The 9,819-nt window shown below is 48.4% G+C and overlaps 1 non-coding gene and 1 pseudogene across 1 annotated transcript; both read right to left on the bottom strand.

Annotated features, from left to right (window-relative positions):
- Positions 1 to 695: 695 nt before the first annotated feature.
- Positions 696 to 855, bottom strand: LOC114213023 (U1 spliceosomal RNA). Its single transcript, XR_003610102.2, has one exon. It is a non-coding gene; the product is annotated as a U1 spliceosomal RNA (small nuclear RNA).
- Positions 856 to 5,534: 4,679 nt separating this feature from the next.
- LOC114213065 (small nucleolar RNA U3) lies at positions 5,535 to 5,644 on the bottom strand (annotated as a pseudogene).
- Positions 5,645 to 9,819: the final 4,175 nt, after the last annotated feature.

The following is a 9,819-nucleotide window of genomic DNA, read 5'->3' as shown; positions in this document are numbered from 1 at the left end:
GCAGACTTCTCTGGAGCTTCCAAAGATTAGAGGAGTTATCTCACCTTTATTCAGCACTGTGACCCAGTATGTGAAACTGTTGTAGTATGGCTAAGAATACAGATTCAATATCTTTTAAGTGGGGTGGTGATGGTATGGGGTGTATGTGCACACACACACACACACACACACACACACACACACACGATCTCAGGGTCGTGAGATTGAGCCCTGCGTTGGGCTCCTCATTCGGCATGGCAGGGGAGTCTGCTTGAGATTCTTTCTCCCTCTCTCTCTGCCCCTCACTCCTTTGTCTTTCTTTCTAAAATAAATAAATCTTTTTTAAAAATAGAGGTTACTGTAGTCTGTAAACAGCTTTTATCCTCACAAATTTGGAATAGCATGAAGCTCCAAGATTGATTTTCTGCTCTGTTTTCCAGCCTCCTCTCTGAGTAAAGGGCTGGTGCTGGGAAGACCCAGTGTCACATTCCCAGGGAATGATGAATCCTACCGCACTCAAGGTAAACAAGGACGTTAGCTTCCAGCAGTGGGAAAACAAATCTCTGTGGAGAGGAAACCTGCAATTTGAGGTGGTTTTTTTTTTTTAATGATTTCATTGCCTTGTATTAAAATATTATATAAGATAATCTATCAATTATCTCCTACTTAGGACAGTTTTTCATCAATTTATTTATTTACTTATTTTTTTATTTTTTTAAAAGCACGAACGCAGTCCCCCACTACCACAAATTATGCAGTCGAGTTTCCCACATTTGGGAAAATCGCAGAGGTCAGCACATCCGGAGTGCAATGGATAAGCCTCGTCCTGGGAAAACCACCTTTGTGATCATGGTATCTCCCCTGCCAGGTAGGTATGAGTTTTTCATCAATTTAACAGAGCAATTCTGTTCACCTTTTTTTCAGGATATAGTAAAAGTTTAACAGCCAGCAATTAGGACAAAGAGGCTCTGGGGAGCATTATTTCTGTCCACGATGCATACATCACCCATGTTTATTGGCTTCACCCCTGAAACTAAGCAAGGCCCCAGACATGTCCTTTTATGTCAGAATCGGGAGATTTCCCAGAGCAGCAATAGTACATTATTTCATGGAGACTTAGGTCAAGCAAGTGACAAGGACACACAAAGGAGGACCTTGAGCCTGACCCTTGATTTGGAACTCTCACTGGCACGTTATGATGGTATTTTCTTTGTCTAGTGTCTGGGCAGCAGACCGGAGGAACCTGTCTGCTGGCCCATGTCCTGGGATCACACCACAGTCCACCTTATGCCCAGCCCTGGGGCAGGGAGGTGAGCACGTTCCCAATTTGCACATGGAGTGAGGTCCTGAACACAACAGGAGCGTGCCTGGCAAACGTTGCTCTATCACTTAGACTTAACCCACTTGGAATTTCTTTCTGTTTCTAGCGCGCTTTCTGCAAGGAGTTCAAGAAACAGAAGCAAACCGAGGCTGGTGTTAAACCTGGCTCCATCTTCACTGCATGTATTGCTCTGTATGTATTTTTTTTCCCCAAGATTTAATTTATTTATTTTGGGGCGGGGAGGGGCAGAGGCAGAGGGAGAGAGAGAATCTCAAGAGGGAGACACCTTGCTGAGCACGGAGCCCCATGCAGGGCTCTATCTCATGACCCTGAGGTCACAAACTGAGCCGAAATCAAGAGTCCCACGCTTAACCGACTGAGCCCCCCAGGTGCCCCTTACACGGCTCCTTTTCTCCAAGAATAATTTGGAAAGTGTGGAAAGAGTCTCCTGGCTTCGGTAATAGGTAGAAATGATGATTCTAATCATTACCTTCAGTTCAGGGAGGGGGGGTGGAGTCGAAGATAAAGGAGCGACAGGCAGTGTGAAAATGCTGGGACCCTGGCAGTGGATGAGAACACGTCGCATAGTTCAGTGGAAGACGCAGGAGCCAGAGTTGGGGTATTAACTCATGGTGCCACCTTTTTTTTTCTTTTTTAAAGATTTTATTTATTTACTTGAGAGAGACAGAGAAGGTGACAGAGAGCATGAGCGGGGAGGGGAGGGAGAGGCAAACTCCCCGCTGAGCAGGGAGCCTGACAGGGGGCTCGATCCCAGGACCCCGGGATCATGACCTGAGCCAAAGGCAGACGCTTAATGACTGAGCCACCCAGGCGCCCCTTGTCTTTTCCTTTTTTTTTTCTTTTTAAAGATTTTATTTTCATGGTGCCATCTCAATCATTGACACAAGCCTTCTTATGTGGCACAACTGTGGTTTGTACACTGGCTTGACAACTCCAGCCTAAACTTGTTTATGCTGAGACAGAGCCAATAAAAGCTGAGAAACTGGCTTAGTCTTCCTGAAGAAGCAGGCTACACATGCATGTATATTGTACTTGTTACTTTGGAAGAGGCAGTAACTCATTAAAGGAATTTTTCTATCATTTTATGTTAATGGAAAATTTAATCTATAATTTACTACATTCCATGCTAAGTGCTTTCTACGCCTTACCTCATACACAAACAGGACCTGGTGAGGCAGATGCAAGCATCATCCCCATTTTACAAGTGGCAAAATTAAGGCTTTAAATAATGTATTGCCAAAACAATCTTGAAAAAGAACCAAGTGAGAAGACTCCTACTCCCTGCCCTGACTTCAGAACTTACTATAAAGCTGCAGTAATTAAAACGATGTGGTCCTGGCCAAAAGACAGACATGTCGACCAGTGGAATAGAATAGAGTCCAGAAATAAACTCTTGCATTTTTGGTCACATGAATTTTTGACAAGGGAGCCAAGAGACACACAGTGAGAGAAAAGACCATCTTATTGACAAATGGTGCTGGGGAAACTGGACATCTTGCCTGCAAAAGAATGAAGATGGACCCATACCTAATGCCATATACAAAAATTAACTCCAAATGGATCAAGGACCTCCATGCGAGAGCTACAGTGATAAAACTCTTAGAAGAAAACAATACAAAAACTTCATGATGTCGGATTTGGCAATGATTTCTTGGATGCGACACCAAAGGTACAGGTAACTAAAGAATCATACGAATTGAACTTCATGAAAATTAAAAAATTGTGTGCATTGAAAGACACTGTCAACAGAGTAATAATGCAATCCATAAAATGGAAGATAATGTTTGCAAATCATAGCTGATAAGGGATTAATATCCAGAACATACATATAACTAAAACACAACAACAACAAAACCCAAACGACCCAGTTCATTAAATGGACAAAGGACTTGAGTAGACGTTTCTCCAAGGAAGCTATACAAAGGGCTGTTCTGCACATGACAAGATGTCACTAATTAGTAGGGGAATGCAGATCAAAACCACAATGAAATGACACTTCACACCTGTTATAGGATGGCAATTATCAAAAACCAAACAAGAAAACAGAAAATAACAAGTGCAGAGGAGGATTTGGGGAGATTGGAGCCCTGTGCACCATTGGTGGGCACGTGTCCCAGCCACTGTGCAAAATTAGTCGGCAGTTCCTCAAAAAATAAAGAATTCTCATAAGATCCAGCAATTTCACATCGGGATATGTACCAAAAAGACTGGGCTGGATCTCAGGAGGTACTTGTGCGCCCATGTTCAGAGCAGCATTACTCACAAGAGTTAAAAGGTGGATGCAACCAAATGTCAATGGACGGATAAGCAAAATGTGGCACATGCATACAAGGGAATATTATTCAGTCCCCAGAGAGAAGGAAATTCCAACATATACTACAACATGGATAAAGCTTGAGGACGTTATGCTAAGTAAACTAAGCCAGTCACAAAAGGACAAACACTCTGCGGTTCCCCGTATGTGAAATGCTGAGAGTAGTCAAATTCACAGAGACAGAAAGTAGGACGGTGGTTGCCAGGGGCTGGGAGGCAGGGAGAATGGGGATTTAGCGTTAATGGCATGATGGTTAATTTTATGGCCACGGGGTGCCCAGATATCTGGTTAAACATTATTTCTGGATGTGTCTTCGAGGCTGTGGTTCTGGTTTCTCCGGAGAGCCCTGACTGATATAAATGGATATAGTATATATAAATCTGCATACTTGGGGAAAGCACCTTGGAGAGGGGTTTTTTTGTCCTTTGTTTTTGCAAGTTTTGCAAGACGAAAAGAGTTCTGGAGATGGATGGTGATGTCTGGAGGGTATACAATGCCACTGACCTGTACCCTTAAAAATAAATAAAATGGTAAACTTTATGTTATATGTATTTTCCCATAATAAAAAAAATTGGGGGAAAAAAAGAATAGTACATGATTTGCTGTCAGCCACACAACTAGTAAATGTTGGAGTTTGGATTTAAAGTCGGCTCTTTCGGATTCCAAGTTTCTGACTAAACACCAGGCAGTGGGTCTGTCTGTATGACTGAGCCTGATTATATGTTGCTTTATCGGATATTTTGCAGTTGAGGTGGCTGGCTTTGTGGTACGTTACCCCGAGAACCCTGGGAAACAACCACCCACAAGGCAGAGGAGAACAGGGGACCCCTGGGAAGTCTGTAGAACCCCAGACAGGAAGCCAAAGGGATGGCAAACATGGGTGGGGCACAGACCCTGTCCTGGAGGTCACCATTCCCTCTGTGCGCCCCCTCACATATATGAAGCTTCCTGACCACATGGCTTCATCCTCTATGGCCGGTGGGGGGTGGGGAGGACGGGGGACATCCCGCACCCCAGACTCCTCTCTGCAGCTCAGCCATGGTGCCCTCTGCCCCTTGCTGCAGAGCATGTAAGAAGGAAATTAGGATCTGGTTGGAAAAATTACCCAAATGAGATAGAAATCGCTCACTGCGCCTGGAAAATTCTGCTGTCTAAGTAGGAATATTAAGGGTGGTGACAGAGCAGATACCAAGGTCACAAATGTGAGAAAATCTCTTTCTCTGTCTGTCACCCTTGGTTTTCAGGGACAGACACTGGGGTGGGGTGAGGTGCAAGTAGCTTATGAGGAATAGCTGCTGACATTTAATGAATCTTTATTGTGTGCCAGGTTCTGTCATAGCCCATTGTTCGCTCTCTCCCCGGTCTTCTTTCTCCTTCAGGAATAGTGGTTGGAGATCACTGGTTGGTTCCTCTCTTCCTTGGATTCCATGATATACCACCGAATCCCCTCAATAAACGACTTTTTTTTCTTTCTTTCTTTCTTTTTTTTTTTTTTTTGCTTAAGTCAGTTTAAATGGATTTCTGTTACTTTCAACCAAGGGTCTGTGACTGAAGTGGTTATACTCATTTTATAGATGATGAACCTGACACTGGAGGAGTTTAATGATACGCCGGAAGCTAGCAAATGTCGGTACCAGCCTTTGACTCCAGGTCTGTTTGGCACTAAAGTCAGTCTTTTCTGCACGGTGCCTCCCCGGGTGGTTGGAGGAAAGGGATGTGGTCCGGTAGACAAATAGTGTCACTGCTCTACATGGAAGGGAGAGGAGTGGTCTTGGCAGGGGCCTGAGGTTGGCAACCGGACAGGTCTGCAGGGAGAGGGTGGGTTGGGGGTGGAGGTATGTGAGGGGCACCCAGGGGAAGACTCACCTTGAGGAAGAAGCTTCTGAGACAGAGGCTCCTGGCACTCAGAACATTCCAGTCAGCCTTGCCCCTTCAGCATCTAGGGGTGGCTCCCCTTCCAAGTTACTAATATCACAAACTATAGAAATGATCCCTGAAAGTATAGTCTTAAGTTATTAATATCACAAGTACTGGCACAGGTGTTTCTTGGATGTAGTTTTTTTTTTAAAGATTTTATTTATTTATTTGAGAGAGAGAGAATGAGAGATAGAGAGCACGAGAGGGAAGAGGGTCAGAGGGAGAAGCAGACTCCCTGCCGAGCAGGGAGCCCGATGTGGGACTCGATCCCGGGACTCCAGGATCATGACCTGAGCCGAAGGCAGTCGCTTAACCAACTGAGCCACCCAGGCGCCCTTGGATGTAGATTTTTGAAAGTAGGATTAGCAATCAATATTTTATATTGAAAATCATTAATTTGAAGGCGGTTTTGGCTGGAAAGCTCTAGGTGGATTTTGATTTCCCACCTTCCTATTCCCTACCCTGCCCCCAACCCCCACCCCCACCCCACACACACACCTGGGTGGCAGAGTCCCCACCTGCTGAGGACAGAATGTCCCTGCTGAAGGACAAAAAAAAACCCTCTCCAAGGTGCTTTCCCCAAGCCTGCAGATTCCACTTTGGAACACTAAGTCTCAATTTGAGTTGTTTGCTCCCTGAGTAGCCGGACCACCAGTGGTACCCACAGTGGCTGAGGGCAACAGTGAGCAGCTCTGGCCTCGGAGAGGTTTTCCACACCTGAAGGGCAGTCTGCATGGTTGGAGGATACCTGTGCTCTGCACGAGGAAGCCTGCTTTGCCCATTTTCTTCAAAGACAACCAGACATGTATCTAGTTGGAGAGACAGCTTTTCTTAGCCCGTTGTTCGGGCTAAGATTTCAAGGGGTTTGTTGAGGTTGGCCTGAGCAGATGACAATTCACCCTGTCCTAGGCTGGTACTGATTACCGTCCCCACTCTGGTTGGCATTCTGAGATAGACCCATCCTGGCCACTCTGAAAACACGAGGGCATAAAGATATTGTTGAATGATTATAATACTGAAAAAAAAACTCAGTACCCAAGACTCCGTATTTAAATATATTCAATGAACACAAAAAGCTAAAGCAGTGACTCGTCAGTTTGACAACCGGATCTGTGGACGGTGGCTGAATCTCTCCCTGATTCACTCGTCCTCAGCACCGCTGATATTTCACACCGGCTTGTGCTCAGGGTAGACATCTGAAATATCCGGGGGCCAAGCAAGCCATTCATTCCCCGTTCCTCATCACTCAGGAGGACAAGCCACTTTAATTTGAAGAATTACAAATTGCTTAGTTTGAATTGAACCCATATAGTAAGTAGTCTTAGTAGAGAAAGCCTTGTAGATTTGTTGCTTAAATGGATCTTTCAGTGATTTTGAATTCTGATTCTTGTCACAGTGTAGAGTAATCCAGCTTCTGAAAGTGTTTTAAAAGTGCCCGTTTATTCATTCATACAGCAAACACTTGCTGAGCACCTACTTAGTGTCAGGCACGGTGCTAGGTCCTGTGGCTGGCCCAGTGGACTGGCAGGGACCACCCGCCCTCACAGAGGGCACTGATTAGGGCAGAGAGCCAGGTAGGTGGACGCTTGCTGGAGGGGATGTGCTCTCCTGGCAAGCATGGGTTGTATAGGAGGCGTCCCTAGAAGGATTCAGGACTCCTGGGAGGATGTCTGGAGGAAGGGTGTCTGCGTTCAGACCTGGTGGGTGACTGGGAGTTAGCGAGCAGCAGGAGGAAGGTGTTGTAGGCAGAGGAATGCGAGTCGCAAATGCCCAGAGGTGAGAGAGAACATGGCGCCCACTTCAGGGACTACACCTCGTTGTCAGGGCTGAGGGGGCATGGAGGGTGGGGAGAGGTATACGATGGTGAGAGGTTCTTCTGGAGAGACGAGCATGGGCTAGCTGACGAAAGGCAAGGAGGACATGGTCAGAGATCTAGACTTTTATCCCGAGGCCAATGGGGAGCCACTGAAGAGCTCTTAGTAGCAAAGCCATATGATCAAATTGGCATTTTAGGAAGATTGCTTTGGCTTCAGGATGGGAAATGGGTTGGGAGGGGGGGAGAGTGTGGGTGGGAACTTTGTTCGGAAGCCACTGGAGGGATGTAGGTGAGGGTCTGGGAGCCTGAACCAGAAAACTAGCAGAGGAGAGGGAGCAGAGCGGATGGACGGAATATATTTGGCAGCTGGAACCATCCGTTAGATCTACGACGGGAGAAAGAGGGAGTGGCAGCGGGTGACCCCAGGACTTCTAAGTGAGCAGACGGATGGGAGTTGGTGTGATTCTCCAAGATGTGGAACAGGAAGAGAATCAGACTGGGGGTTGGGCTGGGGTGCCAGGGGGAGGTGCAGTCACATGGCTTTGGACAGCTGAAGCTCCAGGTGATGATGTGCAGAAGGCGGGCAGCCCTTCTGAAGCGACAGGCAGGGTGGGAGGTAGACAAGGACTGTGAGAGCCATCAGCGCCAACATGGTCCCTGAAGACACGGGGACAAAGGTGCTGGCCCGGGAGAATGTGTGGACGGAGAAGTGGGGAGACAAAGGCCTCAGACGGGACTTCTCAACCCCAGCACTGCCAACACCTTGGGCTGCATAATTCTGTGTTGGGGAGTGTCCTGTGCATTGTAGGGTCTTTAGCAGCATCTCTGGTCTCTACCAGTAGAGCCCCCTAGTTGGGACAAACAAGATTTCTTCCAGACATTGCCAGATGCCTCCTGAGGGCTAAAATTGTCCTCTCTTGAGAATCGCCAGCCTAGGACAAAATAATGAGAAGCATCAATTTTTAAAGAATGGGAAAGAAGGAGGAACCTGGGAAGAAGGCTGGGAAGAAATGGCCAGAGAAGAGGGAGAAAATCAGGAACCCGAGAGTTTGAGGGACCAGAAAGTATTTAAAGAGGGACGAGTGGGTCAAAGCTGTCAAATGTGCTGAGAGGCTGGGGACAAAATGAGGACCCCATGGGAGGTGGGGCCAGGAAGTGGCCCACCTGTGTGTGGAGGGCAGAGAGGGCAGAGGCGGCGGGAGCAGAAATCAAGATGATGAGGGTTTTGTGGCAGGAGTCGGGGGGGAAATGGCTGGAGAGGGTGACTGTGGACAGCCCTTTCAGGAGGCGGGGTTGGGGACAGGGAGACATGGCACTGAAGGGGATGAGGGATCCTGGGAGGTTGAGGTTAAGGCGAGAGAGACTTGTCTGCTGCCAGTGGTGCTGGGAGGGGTGGGTGAGGAGGGTGGGGAGAGGGGAGGGGGCGAAGCCGGAACAGGGCAGGAGAGATGGCCGAGGAGGACAGGAGGCCACGGGAGGCCAGACGGGTGGAGGGAGGCCGCCTCCGACTGGTCACGGGAGGGGAGGATATGAAGCACCGAGGCTGAGGACATTCCCTTCTGGAGGCTTCTGTTTCCCGGAGAAGCAGATGAGCTCATTTGCTGGTGAGGCCGCAGAGGTTTGAGTGGGCAGGGGAGTTTGGAACAGTCATTGCGGAGAATGGCTGAGAGAACACAGCAGAGACCAGAGTTTGCGGGGCGGAGGGCCAGAGCTGAGAGCCAGGTGAGGCTGGAGGCCGCGGATTTACGGAGTGCTGGTGGCAGGGCAGAGGAGGCAGGCAGGCCTAGGGCTGGGGTACCGTGGAGGGACATTGGGCAGGGGAGCTGAGGCTGCTGGTAAGAGGGGTTGCTGGGGTCAGTGGGGAATGTGAGCCCTTGAGGGAAAACTGTGCAAGCGGGCCCCACTGTTCCTGTCATGCCACCAAGGACACAGGGGCCCAAGGGAAGCACTACCAGCCCAGGGTCCGACGTGCCGTCTGTCCCGCTCTGGGAGAGCCGGGGGGGGGGGGGGCAGAGGCGACTGGGGCCCACATTAATCATTAGTCTCTTCCAGGTCGTTTCCCCATTTTATAAGATTAATTCTGCTTCGTGATCCAACCGGTTCACCCCTGCCGGTCACACGTGAAGACCCCCTGGCCAGAGGCGTAGGGGACTCATTCCATGACTTCAACCCGTCTGATGACCCAAGAGCTGTGGCCAGAACCCAGCCAAGTCTCAACAGCATGGCCACATCCCGGGCTTTGTGCCCCAGTGCCTCTGTATTGCAGCCAGAGGGATTCTTCCAAAAGTACTAATCAGATGGTGCCCGTTCACTGCTTAAACCCTCCTGAGGTTTCCCATCGCATCAAGAATAAAATGCAAACCCACTGTCAGGGTTTCCCTGGGCGTGGGCTCTGCTTATTTTGGAGCTTATCTGGCTTGCTGTCCACCACACAGCTGCCCTGTCATCCAC

Source organism: Eumetopias jubatus, unplaced genomic scaffold (assembly GCF_037043125.1).
Source record: "Eumetopias jubatus isolate StellerSeaLion01/CBP00866 unplaced genomic scaffold, mEumJub1_p1.0 scaffold_3, whole genome shotgun sequence".
NCBI classification, from domain to species: domain Eukaryota; kingdom Metazoa; phylum Chordata; class Mammalia; order Carnivora; family Otariidae; genus Eumetopias; species Eumetopias jubatus.
The sequence above is the reverse complement of the archived record's forward strand: the minus strand, read 5'-3'. Positions and strand labels throughout refer to the sequence as shown.